The 17,070-nt window shown below is 40.0% G+C and overlaps 1 protein-coding gene across 2 annotated transcripts in view; it reads left to right on the forward strand.

The window, feature by feature from the left end:
* The first annotated feature begins 11,058 nt into the window (after positions 1-11,058).
* The window catches only part of SACS (sacsin molecular chaperone), an 89,592-nt gene continuing 83,580 nt past the window's right edge, over positions 11,059-17,070 (forward strand). For both annotated transcript variants that reach the window (XM_038573481.1, XM_038573483.1), the window contains exon 1: positions 11,059-11,174. The gene's annotated coding sequence lies outside the window, so the exon portion shown is untranslated. The remainder of the gene's footprint in view (positions 11,175-17,070) is intronic.

The following is a 17,070-nucleotide window of genomic DNA, read 5'->3' on the forward strand; positions in this document are numbered from 1 at the left end:
AACAAGTTGAAGATTTAAAAAATTACGGAAACTATTTTGCAAGACCGTATGCAATTACATCTGGAAACGTTCATCACTGGAAGTGTTAGCTCGGTTTAAAAACAACAACAAAAGGAATAGTGTAGTGTGTTTCAGGTAAATCTGGACAATAGAGTAACCTCTATTGTGAATACCTAACATTGTCTATTTTGCTACATGGTGGTGGTGGTGGTGGTGGTGGTGGTGGTGGTGGTGGTGTGTGTGTGTGGTGCATCCTGGAGGAATACAAGAAAAATGTCCTGGACTAGGAATCACAAGGTAGAGCTCCAAGTAGAGCTCTTTGGATATTTATTTGACACTTAATAACCATGTTACTCTTAGGAAGTCACTCCTCTTCTCTGTACCTCATTTTTATGTCCATAATATTAAAAGATTTGTGATCGTCTGATTCTACAACAGTGAGCCTGAAGAAGCCTAAAGTGAGGTATATAAAGATTTCTCAAAAACGTGCAATCAAAAGTTATCCTCTTTCTGAGTCAGCAATTTTTTAGTGAAAGGTGGAAAATCCAATTATGTGACGTAAGACCTAACTAAGGATGAAGTGGGAAGTGTTTATGATGTGGCTGTGAAATATGGAAGTGGCTTCCAGGAATAGTCAACCAGCTTTACCAGAGAGGGCCACCCACACTCCAGAGGAGAGGCTGGTGGGAGAGAGAGGCCAAGAAGGAGTCGATTGGTCATGATGGCCGTTCAGCTGGTAGTGACTCAGTTCAGTCAGCTGGTCAGGAGTCTGCAGTGGGAAGACAGAGAGCCTAAATAGATCTTGAATGTCTTACTTCAATGGGGTGTCCACTGCAGGGAAAGAGAATGGAAATATTCCAGAAACAATCTGTTAGAGAAGAGCTTGAGGCTTGAGGCACTCAGAAATGACTCAGCATTCCAAATCCAGTGGGCAGAGATGGTGGCTGAGGGTGGTGGGTGCTGTTTACACAGACGAGGGTCAGAGCCCTGGCTCTATGTGTTCTTGCAAACTGGGCAAGCTTGTTAATACTTCCGATGATAGAGCAGCAAGCGCACTGTCAGCTGTTAGGAAGCAGCTGGGCTGGGTCCACACATTTGGTTGTGTTGCATTCACCTTGTGAAATGTCATGTGGTAAAAATTAAATCGCCTACAAAGTCCAAATCCAGCTCCAACTGTGTAGTTATTGGCAGTTCCTATTTTTTTTTGACTCTTAAAGCATGGAATGGCCAACATCTGAGGAGAAAGCCGTCCTGCAGAATGCTCTAGGGGAAGCCTGGTTTGGTCTGAAATACTGACCCCATTCACCCTATAGTGAAGACTTTGTTCAATTAACCCCCAGCATACTAGCCTTGCTGCCGAACAAAAATATGTGCCCCCACAGTCTCATGCATGATTCAGTTTTGTTTTACAAGCCTTCCAGCAGACCATGTGTTTGTTTTACTTTCCTGGCTCTGCTCCTCTTGGTGGATGTTCTGGATAAGTGGCTTGATGGCTCCCAGGCCCGGTTCACATCCCATGTGTGACAGAAGGTCTGAATACAAGCTCCCTCGGCCAGGGAACCATCACCATACACTCTAGTGATTAGCTTTGTACAGCTGCAGACACCAAAGAGCCAATACCCTGTGGTGAATATGGTGAATATAAATGCCCAGGGAGCCTGGGCACACATGGTACAAGGCACAGAACTGCCTGAGCCTCAGAAGATCACTTGATAACACTATGCCAGGAAGGTCAGGACCAAGACTGAGACATTTTCTTAAGTTTATGTCTTATAAGTTTATAAGTTTATGTCTTATACGTTTATAAGTTTATGTCTTATAAATCAGCCTGTTGATTTTATAGTTTGTGCCAAACCATTCTCAACCAATTTATTGGTTGTTGTCTTACTGGACATGAGTAAAAAGAACCCTTCAGGTAGCATATCAGATAGGAACCTGGACCTGGTAGGCTCCTGATGACAAAGATAGTTCAGGACAATTATGGTCACAAACATGGTGGCCATAAGCAGATTGGCACTTGGATGCCGTCTCTTCCTGGGACCTCAGGCCACAGCAAGCTGACCTGAGTGGGGATGGCCAAGCAACTGTCAGAGGAGGCATACAGTTCTGCAGAGGCTGTGGATCTCATAAATCATTATTCTGTTTCTATAGATATGAATTCCTTAGCCTATCTGCTTTATTTTTTAAAAAGCAACTTTTTCATCCACAAAATTGTATAGTGAAAATATTAAGGAAGATTTTTCTCCATGATCTGACCACCTTAACAACTATTTTGATTATTTGCAGTTAATTCTCATATATATTCCATGGAATCACAATTGTGGTACACTTACCTCATGTATTTTCTCCCCTGCATAACTTATTGTGAACATTTTCTGTTTCTACTAAGATCAGCTTCACGAAGTCCCACTGGATCCCATGCTCCTAGTTTAAGGATCTGTTGTGAACATCTTGAAATTCTTCATAATTTTGAGCAAGGTGACTGATGTTTTTATTTGATTGTGGGACCTGTAAGTTATATAGCTGGTCCTAGGTTCTCTTTTTATTTTATTTTTATGACTATATAATTTTGTAATTTACCCTATGTTCATTTAAGGTGTGCAGAATACAAATGATGCTGCAAAAATATCTTCATATCTATAGAGTTTTGTTTTGTTAAATTAATCAAGATAAATTCTAGCTGTGGGCTTCATGGACCACAGCACATACATCTTTATGTCTCATATTACTATATTCTGATATGATATCTACATTTCTCCATATTCCTTATAAAAATAAGTATTACACAGCCTACTTCTTTTAAGCCAGTAATGAGGATTACTCGGCTTCAGGCCTCTTGAAGAGAGCCCTGCCCTTGTCTCTCTTCTTGCCCAGCCCTGGGTGTGACAGGAGATGCCAGCATGTTACTCCTTACTGAGAATGGGGGTGGCAATTACAGAGACCTTGGAATGAATCATTCCAGACATCAGCTTCTTCATCTACTTGGGGAGTAATACCTACCCCGAAGGACTATTTTTGTGAAGACCAAGCATTAGAGTAATCAGTGCCTGGAACTCTGCAGATGCAAAATAAATATGAGGTTCTGTTCCTGCTTAAAATCAGTTTCCACTGCTTACTGGCTCAGGCACCCAAGAAACCAAAGGTCTGGAGTTTCAAGCCCCCACCCCATTTTTTATTCTTTTCCAAACTTATATAGATGCATATCACAAAAATCAGCTCTGACTCTTTTTATTTAGTATTCTTTGTAGTTTGTACTTTGTTACACTTTCCACTTTTGGCCCCTTTTCTGAAAACTCTGTATCTGTTTCTTTTTCAAATTTATTTTAATTTTTAAATTTTTTAGGTTGTTTTTCATTTTTTAATTTAAATTCATCTAATTAACAAACAATGTATAATTAGTTTCAGAGGTAGAATTCAGTGATTTATCAGTCTTATATAACACCCCATGCTCATTACATCATGTGCCCTCCTTAATGCCCATCACCCAGTTACCCCATCCCCCCACCTCCCCTTCCATATATGTTTAAGTGAAAAGTTTCCTTATTCATAACTTAAAATGTACAGGTGTTTAAGTAAAAGTATATGGTTGTATATGGTTGTATATCTATAGAAAAGTGACTCTAAGCAAGGCCAGTGATTGTGAAATGGAAAGTGAAAAATGTATCAGAATGAGAAAGAAATCAATATACTAAATCAATAAACCAATAGTATCAGTATTATTATAATAGAGGATTAAGCTTTGCTCTGAACTTCCCAAGAACAAAGGCAAAAAGGCAAACGCATATATATATATATAATTTTTTTAAAAGATTTTATTTATTTATTCATAGAGACAGAGAGAGAGAGAGAGAGGCAGAAACACAGGCAGAGGGAGAAGCAGGCTCCACGCAGAGAGCTTGATGCGGGACTTGATCCCGGGTCTCCAGAATCACGCCCTGGGCTGCCCTATATATATATATAATTGCTACAGCTCACAAGAGGCAGTGCTTCTTCTAGTGGATAGTCTTTCTAATAAATTCTCAAATAGATTTGTCACATGGGCAAGGATACTTATTTATCACTGTCCGGTCCACAGGAATTACTCAATAAACATGTTGAACAAATGAATATGAAACTTTATATTGCTGGCATTGAACACCATGGAAAAACAGCAAACCTATAATCTCTTCCTAATATTTATGAGAGAGCTGAACCAAGTGCTGTGCTAAAAGCTTTATATATATGTATATATAAAAGCTCATTTATTCTGCACAAACACCTACTAGGTTTTATTAACATCCCTATTTTACATTCGAAGAAGCTGAGGCATGAAGACAGCAAGTCGTGTTTCTAGGGCCCACAGTGGGAAGTGGGAAGCCAGGGCTTGAGCATAGATGGCACATCCACTCACTCCTTCTGCCACACTGTGCCACATCGTGGCGTGCGGCCCGTCCACTGTGGGCAGTCTAGCACCTTCAGGAAGTCCTTTGTGACTTCTCACACCATATAAATCCTGAGAAACACCTGGGATGTTCACCTAAACATAAATGTGGTTATTCTTACCACCTGCTGGTGGCAATATCAACTGGTGAAGTCTTTCTGGAGGTCAATTTGGCAACTCTTGTGTAAGATGCTTTAAACAAGTCCATCCTCTTTGGTCCAGTATTAACTTCAAAGAATGTGGCATAAAGAAACTATCCCAAATGCATAAAGATTATAGCTGCAACTGGATATATCTGAAATATCCAATGGTGGGGAAATCAATTTAAAAAAACAGTTTGATACAACTGAGATGAGATAATACACCTCCATTAAAAATTGTCTTTTAAAAAGACACTTAAATACATCGAAAAATGTTCATAGTGTTTTGTTATGTAAGAGAAAATATAGTCTTAAATGGTAAGTATATTGTGGCTCTAATTTTGCAGAAGGCATACCTCTGGTGGAAGTTTAAACCAATACAAACCCTTTATTTTTTATTTAAAGATTTTATTTATTTGAGAGAGAGAGAGAGAGAATGTTAGCAAGGGGAGGGGCAGAAAGAGGAAGAGGGAGACAGACTTTCCACTGAGCAGACTTACCCCGTAGTCATGGGGCTCAATCCCAGGCCCCTAGTGTGATGACCTGAGCTGAAGACAGATGCTTAACTGACTGAGCCACCTAGGTGCTCCCAATACAAGCACTTTAAATGCTAGAGTCATTAGACAGTATATATTAAAATTTAGGGGTGCCTGGGTGGCTCAGTCCGCTAAGCAGCCAACTCTTGATTTTGCTCAGGTCGTGATCTCAGGGTTGTGAGATCAAGTCCCGAGTTGGGTTTCATGCTGCGCATGGAGCCTGCTTAAGATTTTCTCTCTCTCTCTGTGACTCCCCACTTGCACTTTCACTCTCTTTAAAATAAGAACTAAATAACTAAATAACTAAAATAAAAGTTAAAGCCTATGACCTAGCAATTCCACTCCATGTTACCTGAGTCCCATGGACATAAAGAGACAAGTACAGTTTTATTTTTTAATAATACAAATTGGAAGTCACCTTAATATCTATCAGAATGGAAGGGTTAAATACACTGTGATGTGTCCTAACTATGGAATAGTATTTGATAGTTAGAGAGAATGGAGTACTGGCATGGAAATATAAGAATATTTGCTGATAGATTATTAGGTACAAAAAGCAAGTTGCAGGAAGGAAAGTATAATTTATGTTCTTTTGAAATGCAATACAGTATGTTGCTATGTCCGTTTGAGTATGCATTACTGAAAAGATTTACTCTGGAAGGGAACATATGGTAATGATTACTTATTCCGAGACGAGAAATGGAGGATGGGCAGGTTATAATGGAAAGTTGGTATTAGCTGTAGTGTTCAAATCATGTCCAAACAGAATGCAATTATATGTGACCTGTGCAATTAAAAATAAACTAATTTTGAGTATTAAAGAAAAAAAGAAAAATATGTGAAAATGTTGAGTGACTTTTTTTTTGATGTTTTTTTTTTTAGTTATTATTGAATCTCACTAAATTAGGAATTGTTGCTCTGGATCTAAACCTGAAAATTCTGTATTTTCTAACTCTGGCATATGATGAGTGTCTGATAGATAACTTTTGATTGAATTCTTTCTCTGTCTAAAGTAGCACCTCTCTAGGGCACCTGTGTGGCTCAATTGGATAAACCGTCTGCCTTTGGCTCAGGTCATGATCCCGGGGGAGTCTGCTTCTCCCTGGCCCTCTGCCTGCCCTGCCCCCACCCGCGTGCGCGCGCGCACACACACACACAAACACACACACTCTCAAATAATTACATAAAGTCTTTAAAAAAAAATAAAGTAGCACCTCCCAGCACCATTAGTACCTTCTTCTTACAGGACTTAATTTCCTTGGTAACGTTTATCTTACCACTTGGCATACACGTTTGTTTGTGTCTATTTGGTCTCTGGTCATTGCAGTGTAAGCTCCTCATGGCAGGGCCCCTGCCTGTTTGGTTTTCTACCATTTATTTACTGCAACAGGTGGCAAAGGGCCTTGTACATAGAAGCCACATGATAAATTAATAAATTGTTGTGGATGCACACATACGCCTAGGAAATAACGTGGAATGATCTATACCCACTGAAACACCAACAGCATTTATTTGCTTGTTTTCTGAATGGCAGGATGGTTGATTTTTACACATTTAAAATGCATTGATTTTCAAGGTTTTCTTTTTTAAATGTGGGAGCAGGGAGGCTCATCTGAGACAATTCCTACTTGTTTAGACTCTGTTCTGTGGTCTCAGTGAAGTTTGGGTTATTGATGATAGTATTCCTTTTCTTGTGAGTTGATGATCCTGTAAATTGGTATGGAATTGTTTTTAGGTGGCCAGGGTGGCTTTAAGCATCACCTTAAAAATTAATTGTTATTTTGCCTGCACTGCATCCTGTGGCAGAATTGGGTACGTTGTAATTAAGATGCACCTGTCTGTTGATGCTTCATTGTAATATTGTTACATCGTGAAGCAAAGACAAAGGAGCACCACCTTGCCTTTGTACAGAAAGCTACTTCCTTGGACGCTATGTGGTGTGGTGTGGTGTTGGTCTACATGTCTGTGTGACTGTGCTTCAGAAAGCTTGTTTTTTCTGGACCATCACAGGACTGGAAAATTGCAGGGAGTGTTGTCACAGCCAAGCTCTAGGCACTGACTTCTTAGAAAAAATTCAGGGAACCAGCGGCAGGTCTGCAATTGTAGCAAGGGAGAAGGATCCCTCTTCTTCCATCCTTCTGTGTTCTGCAGACAGGACTCTGGAAATTGAACTGACAAAAGACAGATTAACAAAATTAAAGCACATCGATTTTTAATAATGTGAGCAACATGCATTAATACCAGAGAAACTCAACGACGAGCTGTAGCTCAAAGGGATAGTTAGAACCATCAGCATGTGACTCTTGTTTTCAGCACACGTCGTGATCTTGGAGTCCTAGGATGGAGTCGCACGTGTTCAGCATGGAGTCGGCTTGAGATTCTCTCTCTCCCCCTTTGCCCCTCCCCCTGTTTCCTCACTCACGTTTTTTCTTTCTCAAATAAATAAATACAATTTTTTTTAAAGATGCTATTTATTTATTCATGAGAGACACAGAGACAGGTAGAGACATAGGCAGAGGGAGAAGCAGGCTCTCAGCAGGGAGCCGAATGCAGGACTTGATCCCAGGACCCTGAAATCATGCCCTGAGCCAAAGGCAGACACTCAACCAATTTACAACATGGTAGATGCGTTTACTCTGACTGCCTGTATGTAGTGAGGAGCCACAATGCTTATGAGGTCATTTTTCTGTTAATTGTTACCTTCTACCTTCCATATTTTCATAACCCAGAGCCTGTGTGTCCTCTCTAGGACATGTCATAGGATCATTTTGCTGCTGTGATTTAGAAATATAGTTGGGGATTTTCTGAAATTCTTGAGTTGAGTTTACATAGGTAGCTTTAAAGGGCAAGTGTCTGGCTCTCACTTCCAAAATTACTTCTCAAATTGGGAAGGTGACTTAAAACAGAAAAAATACTATAAAAATTTAATAACTTCTATAATTTGGATACCTGATCTACGCCAAGAACTGTGTGTGCCTATATTGGAAGGTGATATTGCCATTTCACAGAAGGCGAAACTAGAGGTTAAAAAGCATAGATGCTTTCTGCCTAGACATTTACTGGTTTATAGGGATCAAATCTATGGCTGCCCCACTAAATTGCTAAAAGCAGTTATTGTGATCGAGAGACTGCTGGCTTTATACACAGGTGAGTTAACAGAATCTGTGATGAAGATATCAAGTCTAAGACTAGGTTATGAGTAGATGCTGAAATTGAGCAGACATCTCTCAGATTGAACAATGGCCAGTTCTGAGTTGATAAAAATCTGACACTCATACAGCTTTATGGAAAAAAAGGCCACATGGGCTCCCGGCTATATGATGGGGCTGGAAAGGAAGAGTGGGCCATGGTGCGAGCCATCCAGGAGTCATCCAGGAGAGGAAGCTGGGAGTCATCCAGGAGAGGAGGCCAGAGAGTTGGTGGTGCCAGCTCTTTAAAAGTCCCAGATGAGTGACAAAGACTTATCCCTCTAGTTAAGTTTTCATGATTCTGGGTGGGGGTTTGGGGGGGGGGTATTAGATAATACTTTCTCACACCATTTGCTTGGGGTCGCTTAAGGTGAGGGACGATGCGCTGACCTCTAAACTGTGTACATCAACAGTCAATCTTTGGCTGCAACATGGAAGATTTGCGATTCCCTAATTATCTAGATACTTTAGGTTTCTTACCATTTTTAGGACAAAGTCTAAATCTTTTGACAACAATGTTCAAAACCATCAATAGAACCACAGATTTAAGTGAACCTGTACAGTTTCTTGAGTGTGCGAGTGTGGGTGGAACCACACATGCACGTGCAAATCCTTGTGACAACACAAGAGCAGGCCATGCACAGTGTTCATGAGGACCTGAAGTGTTAACCTCTGCATCATCTGGCCATTTCTACATAACCAATATGTCACTGGGTAGTTTTGTGCAGTATGAGTAGGTAGGCAAAATGGTATAATCTTTCTGAAAATAATGTACATCAATCTAAAAGAACAACAATAGGGAAGTAGTTAGATATGCTATGGTATAACGCTAAGAAGGGTTTTCATGCAGGCATTAAAAAGTATGTCCTCAAAGAATGAAAGAGGAAAATATTTTCAATATAATGTTAAGTGGGAGAACCAGATATAAAACATACAATGTGTGTGATGTATATATATCAAATACTAAAGACTAAAAACAGCTATTTCAGATGGTATGTTTATGGGTTATATTTCTCATATTTTCTAAAATAAACACATTGTCTTTCTAATTAGCATAAAACAGTACTGTAATTATTATTTTGTGCCTGCTGCTTGCATCCCAGCATGGCTACCTTGAATGTTACAAAATGATTTCATTAGGGACCCATTTTCCTTGGAAGGTGGAGGAATGGGGAACTATAGATACTTATAGTTTATAACATTTGCCCTCCTAGGGTTCTAACAGTTCCAAGTTGTTAGTATGCAGATGATCACATTCTGTGAACAAGAAACTGAGGATTGGCCTTGCAGTGCCCTGTGCCTACCTGAGTGCCAGCTCTCCACAGATGTGTGCTTAATTAATTTGATGATGACTGAGATGGTGCTGTTAGAATTGAGACACCTGTGGAGGGGAACGCTCACCTCATGGGGCATACCATTCGGGCTAGACTGCTGGTGGCCCATGCATCCCTGGGGTGAGAATCAGATAACAGGTACTCAGGATGCTATTTCTCCCTTGTTGTTATTTAGTGATTTTTTTGGAATAAGACATTTCCCTACTCTTTTCTAGGACGTTATATATGTGCATCTGAATTGGTGAGTCTAGGACACCAAGGAAATTAGATTTGGAGTCTTAAGTAGCAGCCCCATGGGGGCCCATGCTGTGGAGAGGCAGGTGGCAGTGCTGCTGAACTGGATGCTGACATGTTGGGTCTCCCTTGGCCTTCTCTGGAAAGATTGGTTTAGCCTTTTGAGGTCTGGAGTTTGCAGAGCTGAATTAGGTATTGTGCTCAGATGTAAAGCAACCAGGAGTTTCAAAGCTCCAGTAGTTCTAGATAAGCCTCTGTTCTAGGTTTCTTTTTTTTTTTTTTTTTATTTTATTTTTTTTAAATTTTTATTTATTTAGAATAGTCACAGAGAGAGAGGCAGAGACACAGGCAGAGGGAGAAGCAGGCTCCATGCACCTGGAGCCCGACGTGGGATTCAATCCCGGGTCTCCAGGATCGTGCCCTGGGCCAAAGGCAGGCGCTAAACTGCTGCGCCACCCAGGGATCCCTGTTCTAGGTTTCTATTGACGTAGGCAGTTCTGCTAGAAGGCTGTGAGGAATATGGTGCACCCAAGGGCCTCAGGAGAAGGGCTATTTACAAAAACAGGCTCTCTTGGTATTTCACGTCCTCCATGTGTAGGAAGCAAGAAGATAGAACTCTAATTTATTGTTACAGTACTTTTATTACTAAACTGACAGTAACAATGAAAACTTAGAACATTTTACAACTCTGACATTTCACAATTCACAAAACATTTTAGGTAAATGATCTTTTTTTAAACCTTGGGAACATCATACCTAAATCCAAATAAAATACAAAAAGTGCTTTGTGAGCTCTTAACCTGCAATGCAAACATAGCATGTTACTCTATTTTATCAGCGAGTGCGTGGCTGATGTTTTTGTATTTAATTCTAGTAAATTACAGGATTTCCAGAGCATTACCTGGTCACAACTCCTCATTTGCAAAGGGCTAAATGAGACCCACGAGTGACTTGTCTAAGGACACACGGCTAGTGATAAACAGAACCGGTCTTCTGTTTGCCATGCCTCCTTCCTAAAATTAATCTTTGCAACTTCATGAGAGTGGAAACTGCACCTGCTGTTCTTTTGCACCACCAGCCTGAGCAACTGTGCTGTATGTACTCTGCAGCATTATTCAAACCTGAGGTGGATGATGGTCCCTATCTCTTTAAAAAGAAAAAAAAAAAAAAAAAAGGCTGCTGGCGGGGCGGGGTGGCTGCTGACTGCGGCAGAGGCATCCAGTCCCCGGACCCAGTGCGGCTGCGGTGGCAGTCACTAGCTGGAACCTGCTGATGGGACAAAAGGAAAACAAAGGGTCCGAGGTGGACGCTGACAGCTACCGGTAAGTATTTGAGGATGCAGCTAGACACCCAACGGGAAGGGAAGAGGAAGGAGCTTAGGGAAATGAACGGGCCTGCAGTTTGATTGGTTCCCCAATCCTCTGAGAGCCGGGCTGCAGCCAGGTCGGTCAGTCACTGCAGTTGTTTGCGGAGATCATTGCCCCCTCTGCTCCGATACCCGCCTTCCATGGAAGATAGCGAATCTCCTTTCACGTGAGGGGCAGCTGTGAGTAATAGGTTCTTGTAAAAATGCACAGTTTGGGCTGGCAGCCTGTGGGTTTGTGGGTGAGGCGCCAGCTGCCTTGTTACTAGAGAGATCGCTGTGGTCGAGATGCTCAGACCACCCGGCTTTGTCATTTTAATTTCCACCCTGGGTTGCAGTGTGGGTCACAATGGCTCTATTGCTGTAGCACCGAGTGTGGGATTAAGAGCCCTGTTGAATAACAAAGTGGGATTCTCAAAGTGGCTTATCGTTTAATTTATAGTGATTGTCCTCATTTCAAACAGCACACCCTTAAATGATTCCGCAGATGATAGTTATTATACAATGATATTTGAAAATCCTGTTTTTTAGTTAAAAGTGTTTTGTTATTCAATTTTATTCGAATAAGTGATCATTACATTCTTAGAAAGAGTAGCTCCGTTTTAACAACAGGAATCTCTGTCTTGTTCTTTTTTTTCTTGAAACAAGGTTAATACTTCAGTAAAGACTGCTGGATGTGTTTCGAACATGACAATCGTTTTGGCTTTAATTTTATCCTTCTCTGTGTAATTAAGAGTGAATGCAGGTTAATTCCATGTGTTTCCCAAGCACGAGCTGCCCTAAAGTTATATGGAAGGGGAGCTCTTTATTTCTCCACCAATGCAGATAAAATAGTTGACATTTAGTCCCATTATATTTGTCACAAGAAAAGTGGATCTCCTATATTGTTTTTTTTTAAGCTATCCATTGATAACCAGGGACGTAGCAAATTAAAGTGTGATTATTATGTCCTGGTGGTTTTGGTTATGACTAACCAGCTTTCTTTCCCTAACCCTGACTCCAGGTCTTTCTTCATCCTTTCTTTACCTTCTCTGGCCTGTGGGCTGGCCAATTACCCCTTCTTTTTTTCTGGAGATGAGGCCCCTTCGATCTCCCTTTCAAACATACCAAGCTGGATGCTCCATATTTCCATCTTTTCCTTGTACCTTGCTCGGTTTGTAAGATCCTTTCTATAATTAAGATGATGTTTTCTGTCCTTCCCATGATAGGAAGAAAAGCCCAATCATAGCTTTTTGGGACTAAAGTTCGCTTGCCTCCGAAGCATCTGGGGTATTGCTGCTTTATGCTGGATTTGTTCTCAGAAGCTTTAGGTTCTGATCTCATTCATCTCTGCCACATCTTAGATCTGCAACCACTGAAAACTCACTTGACTTCTCTGAGTCTCAGTTCCTTCCTACGGTAGAGAAGTTGGCAGTTGTTTTCCACACTACTGTCATGGGGTGGGAATGAGGTATTGCAAATGAAGGCACCAGCACAGAACTTGGCACAATGTTGCTATTTAGCAGGAGTTTTGACTTTTCCCATTCAGTCTCCCCACCTTCCTATCCTCCCACCCATGGGGAGGAAGACTGAAGTGGTGTCTTGTACCATTTCCCTAAAGGAAGGAATTGTGAAATGATCTTTTGACCGACTGCATCTCAATACTTACTAAGGATCTCTTATGTATAAAAGTAACACTGGTGCTTCCATGTTGCCACAAGACTGTTCTATTGGAGAAGGGAAAGCCAACTGTCTTAGTACAGCTCCCATTAAATCCTTTATGATGGCAGAAGCCATTATGATATTGACTGTCCTGCTGTGAGGCCAAGTGAGGACCGCTAAATGTGATTGACACAAAGGATGCCAAATTGGAAACCAGAACGATTCCCGTTGCTATTCTGATCTTGGACAACCTGGAGAGTAATTTGCTTTTTGTATTGCCAATCCTATTACTATTTTAATTTCTATTTTATGTGCTTTCCTCCTTTCTCCTCGCCACCTTTCCTTTCCTTAAATTCTACACTTAGCACATTGTGTCTGACTTGAACACCTAGGATGGAGCCACTGTGCTGATACCTAAAGAGGAACATAATGAAATTGGAAGAAGCACTAGGTGGGAATCAAGGGGTGTGGTGCTAGCTCTGCCTTGGCTTCTCTTTGCGCTATCTAGAAAGTCATTTACCCTCATATCTGAGACAGGAGATATAGAGTAGATACTCTTTGAGTTTCCTTCAAGTGCTGGGTACATAGTTAATATAGCCTGTCTCAGGAGTACCCTTGGTTTATAACAATTATTTGTTCAACTAATGTGTCTGCATTGCCACATTATGTCTGTTGTCATTCTCACCATAACCTCCTGGAATAGGCAATACCATTTTGCAGATCATAAAATATAAGGTTAAGAGAGAGGAGAGCCCCAACTATTTCTTATTTGTAAAAAGGGGAGGTTGACTAGATGATATCCATGTTCACTTTTCTTGCTTTGTGAGTCCTCAGACTGCGAACCTGAGCTCTAGTTTCCTTACCTTGGTGTCTCTCCTCTCGTGGCATTTAGACTTTATGGTGACATGAAGCCCAAGCTACACCAGTTCTTGCTTTTGTAAGGGGGCATGTATGGTCTAGTTATAGTAACATTGCATCCAGACAAACATTTGATTTAAATATTCTGCTCTGGATTAGAAAATGAGAAAATAGGAACTCTGCAGTCCACATATTCCTTTTCATGTGTCCTGAAACTATAGCATTTCTAAAAAGTCAAAGATATCTAAATAATGTTATGGGTGATCACTTAAACTTCATAGATCTTCTTATTTCATTTAAGTAGTAAGTACTAAGGAGGCATATGTATTTGAAATTTTTAGGTGTCTGGAATTTGTGCACTTATTTACATAGTAGTAAAGGTTTAGCCATTTTTCCTTGTTTTTAATGTGATGATAAATTTAATCACTAAAAAAGTCCTAATAGGATACCAGATAAATTATAGGCAATATTGCACAAAATAAACATATACTAAAAACAAAATTTGTTATTTAGTTGAAATTCAAACTTAACTAGGCATATTTTTATTTGCTAAATCTAGCAACTCGGTATAAACAGAACCTTGATAAATTAGATAATCATTTACTTTGAGCATAAAGATTAATTTGTTGGTTTTTAAGCTTAACAGAAATTAAATCCAATCTTTATCAGTTTTTCATAATATGCAAACATCTCCCTAGTTTTATGTATTAATGCTTTTATTAAATGATTAAGCTAAGTGACCATTCTAAGAAAATATTGATCCTGAAGAGTGTATTGTGTCCAATGTACCTCATATTCCCTAGGGGCCTTGCTAAAGAATGAAAAAAATCCAAGATTTTAAATATGTTTGTTTGGAGTCAGGTAAATTTGGTTTTGAAAAGTGACTGTACATCATACTAGTTCTGATATTTCACCTCCTGGAACTTTAGTTCTCTCCTTCTTAAATGGGACTGACTATAGGCTAATAAACCCTACCACCAATTTGATCCAAGATATGCTATAAAAATATGTGGTTTTTTATTACCTGGAAATTGACCAAAGTGACTAAAGTACTCAATCTTTATTGAATAACTTCTGTATCCATGGCCCAGAGTCTGACTGAGTAGGAGATGAACAAGCCATTCTTGAGGAGCATTCAGCAAAGTAGAGGAGGAGGATTTGTATAACACAGAGGAGACTTGGAATATTGAGAGAGTAATTTATATTGTTTTCTTATTAAATCTGAAATATAATATCTTCTCTGTTGTACATTTTACATGGAAATCTTTAATTATACCATACATACACGTGCATACACACACCCAACCAATTAAGTATCATTCATCTCTAACTTTATTTTTGGTGCTTTGCAAAGTACATTGATGTGCACCTTCAATTACAGGGATGTATATTAGCGGCCAAAGAAATGGCTGTAGAGACCATGACCTTTCCCATAGCAGATTGTGCCAATACTGTTCTGCCATTAGTGACATTTGTAATTCTTGCTATGTCTTAGCATCTTAATTTTGCCCTATTGATTTATAGGGTGAATAATCTGACTTCTCCATTTTGCAAAGATGCCATTTTAAAGTCTTTGCTGACTCATGTTTTGTTCTGACATTAAGGAGGGCAAGACAGTTTTTTTCTGAGGGTAATTCCACTGGAGGCTTTCTGTGGGCCTGAAGTCTGTCTGTATTGGGCTCCCTGTTTTTGTAATGTTAGGGACTTTCAAGGGTAAATTTTTACTGCATCACAGAGGATTTAGCTCCCTATGAGAAAGTAATGTTGATTTTTAAATCCCATTTTCAGACAAATGTGTATGCCATTCTCAGGAGATTGCTATACGGGCAATTCTAGCTCTATTCTTTGCTATAAATGGGTTGAAAGCCTGTTTCTAGGGAAACGAAAGCTATTAAGGTAGGTAAAGCTGCAGAGAGTGGTGCCTGTGAATCCTGACAGTACTGAGAGGAGTGGAAAGGGGGAAGGACCATCCCTGACATCCTTGCTTCTTCCCGACCTTGGACCCCTTCCTCCCCCTCTGTGAGAAGGGGTTTTTACTATCAATGCAGAAAGCATGCAGTTCTGCAATTTAATAGACATACAAACCAAAAAAGAAGTGACATCGTATTGAGGATAACATTTTGGGGGTAGCTCCTTATTATATTTTTATCTCATCTCTGCAGGAGACAACTTTCTTCTCATTCACGTAGGTGGCAGTCAGGCATCTGTATTCTATTTCCTGGGAAGTTTCTCTTGTCCTCTTTCTTTCTGGTGAAGTCTACTTTCTTCCACCTTAGAGATCCTTTCGTCTTCCCGCACTCCTCCCTGCCTACTTGCCAAAGGACAGCTTTTGGCTGAGGGGACCGTCACCTCCTATTTACACCAGGGTCATGATTTACTCCTTGAGTCTCTGGGCTGTTTCTGTTTCAAGTAGCATAATTCAAAGAGAGTTTCAACTCAGTGAGTAAGTGGACCTGGCATGTTTTTTTCCTCCTCCTTAAATGAGATCATACACGGTGCCAAATTCACCTGCTATAGGGAAAACCCAGGTTGCCAAAATAGGGTGTTTTTGCCAGGGAGGCGAAGAGGTCACTGAATGGCACACTGTGCCCTATATGGGCAGCAGCTTCAGGTTTCCAAGCCAAATGAACGGACTCCACAGCTGGCAGGGCTGGATGTCCAAGCCCCATTCTCAAATGACAAGTTATAGAGCACCGATTGTTTGTGGCCCCAATGAGTGAGACAAGGACCTGAATCTGTGGTCAGAAAATATTCTGAATGCGTTTTATGTCACTTCATGTGTTAAAGAATATTGCATGAACACGAAGAGTGACATCCAATACTTGCAGAAACTAAGCACTGCAGTTTGCTAAGCACTTTTAGACATAGTGCAGGGTAGTCTTTATGATGAATCTACATTATCAGATGAAAGCATTATCAGATAAAGATTTCTATACAAGAGAAGCATTAGACATACAAGTATAAAAATCCTATGTAATGTTAATCTTGCAATCAGTAAGGAACAAAAAGCATTTCTGTAGTTTAAAATAATGAATGTGAAATAAAAGTATATATTTAATTACAGGCAGAGATGTGTTCATATATCTGCATATTTAAAATGTTAAATTATGGCACACCAAGAAATAGATGTTTGTTGAATTGAATAAAGGGGTGTGTATGTGTGTGTGTGCAATCATGAATTGAGACTAAAAAAGACATATATATATTTCCTATATATTTTGATCTTGGATTAGTACAAAGTAATCATGAGAATACAGAAAAGAATATATAATAAATGCTTTGTGAATGTTGATGCACTCCATATATTTCAGTATCATTATGTGAGAAGCAGTCTAGTTTATTGGAGAAACCTCTTG

Source organism: Canis lupus, chromosome 25 (assembly GCF_011100685.1).
Source record: "Canis lupus familiaris isolate Mischka breed German Shepherd chromosome 25, alternate assembly UU_Cfam_GSD_1.0, whole genome shotgun sequence".
Taxonomy (NCBI): Eukaryota; Metazoa; Chordata; class Mammalia; order Carnivora; family Canidae; genus Canis; species Canis lupus.